The following is a 1,817-nucleotide window of genomic DNA, read 5'->3' as shown; positions in this document are numbered from 1 at the left end:
GGAGGGTGCATGGTCTGGGTAAAGCCCAGATGGTCAGCTGGAGATGTTCTGTTCTACTGTTTGAAGGAAAGGAGACAGTGTATCTCTAGGTATCATAAAGAACACTAGAAAACGAATAATCCCTTGATTCAGATACTTCACTGTAACCATACAAGGATGTGAACCCCTAATTAGGGGCAATACCTGAGACCAAGTGCAGAAGAGGAATAGAATAGAATAGCATAGAACAGAACAGAACAAACACTCTAGTTTATTTTATCCCGGGACAAATGAAAGGTACTTGGCTATTCAACTTTTTTCCCCAGTGGAAAAATACATAGGTAAGAAAATAGCAAACCACATATTTCAGAATCTAATATTTTAGATTCTATCTACTTCACAAAAGAATGAAATTTTCCTGAGTCTGTATAGTGATTCTCTAAGCAAAAATCTCAAAAAAATGAGAAAGTAAAGTTTAAAGTGTAGTTCAAAGAAATTATCACATATAATTGGTGGTTCAATGCTACATATGAGTTACACTTTGTAATACTTCCTTTGTCTTGGATTTCTGTTATCCTTACATTTCTAAATTTCACATAAAGAGCAATGTGAAAATGTCACTTACTTAAAAGCATCATTTTATTATAAGTGCATCTTCTATTGTGAACCATACTTTTATTCAAACACTTTTATTCCTTAATTTGTATAGAAAACTACCATTGTGAGAAATGTTGTCCTGTTTTAGCTCACCCATCCCACACATTCTTGGTTTTGAAGGTTCACTTAAGATGTTCTACAACACAGTCACTAGATGGGGTGGGAAGAGAAAATGTGAGGCTAAATCAGGCAGAAACTGCCTAGGGAGGAGTGGCACTGCTGTGGAGGTTGCAAGCAGTTAGTTTTTCAGTGTTAAGACACCATCCTAGGCTCTGACTAGGAGGGGCCATCAGATTAGCATTATTAGATGCAGAGGAGCTGGAAACTGTCACCAATAACTCAAAGAAGTCCTATAGGTACACGCTGTTGGAATGAAGTGGTTGTCCCTTGTCATCGATGGGACATAGCTTTACAGGAATTTGAGATCTCATAGGACACAAGGCACCAATAACTGGAGAAAAACTCAAAACCACCTGGTTCCCTAGTGTGGTATTGTGTAGTGTTACAGAGTACAAAACACAATGCCTTTTAAAAAAATGTTTTTGAAGAGAAGTGCATTTCAAAATCTGATCAATATTTTTTGAGCTCCCTTGATGTTTTCCCCTCCCCTTTTCTCTCTCAACAGGAATGTGGACATGGGTCAGGTTCAAAACCAACATTCTGGATATGACCTAAGTTCAAAGGCGATATTTTAACGGCTGAATTGCAATAGCTAACAGAGACACGTTCTCATATGATGATTTAAAGGTACAGAACCTGACCCTCAATTCATGCTCTACAAATCCTCCATGCCCAACTTTAATCAACAAGCCTTTCTCGGTTCTTTCTCAGTTGTACATGCTGCTATTTTTATTTGAAAGAAACACATGCACATTTTACAGTTTCAGTCTCTCCATTATTTATCGTGTCTGTATTTATCTGCATGTTGTGTGCTATAGACTTCACCCCTAAATACATCATTTTAAAAGACAATTCTGTCATAATGACTATTTCATTATGTGTAATTCATCAATGTTTATAGTTATATTAAGCTATGAGAAAAGGTTTACTGGCTTTTTATCTTCATTATTGGCAGTAATAAGCTCTCACTTTACTGGAGAATGGAACAAAATATGGGATGAACAATGAGTGTATCTGCTAAAATATAATTCTTATTTGTTGTTTCTCTAATATTACTTTCC

At 36.3% G+C, this 1,817-nt stretch overlaps 1 long non-coding RNA gene across 1 annotated transcript; it reads left to right on the top strand.

Moving 5' to 3' along the window:
* Positions 1 to 233: 233 nt before the first annotated feature.
* Positions 234 to 1,512, top strand: LOC310770001. Its single transcript, XR_014551918.1, has 2 exons — positions 234 to 320; positions 1,262 to 1,512. It is a non-coding gene; the product is annotated as an uncharacterized lncRNA (long non-coding RNA).
* The last annotated feature ends 305 nt before the right edge of the window (positions 1,513 to 1,817 follow it).

The sequence above is a fragment of the Podarcis filfolensis genome (genome assembly GCF_964270895.1).
Source record: "Podarcis filfolensis genome assembly, chromosome: 9".
NCBI lineage: Eukaryota > Metazoa > Chordata > Lepidosauria > Squamata > Lacertidae > Podarcis > Podarcis filfolensis.
Note: the sequence above shows the minus strand (reverse complement) of the source record. Positions and strands in the feature narration are given on the sequence as shown.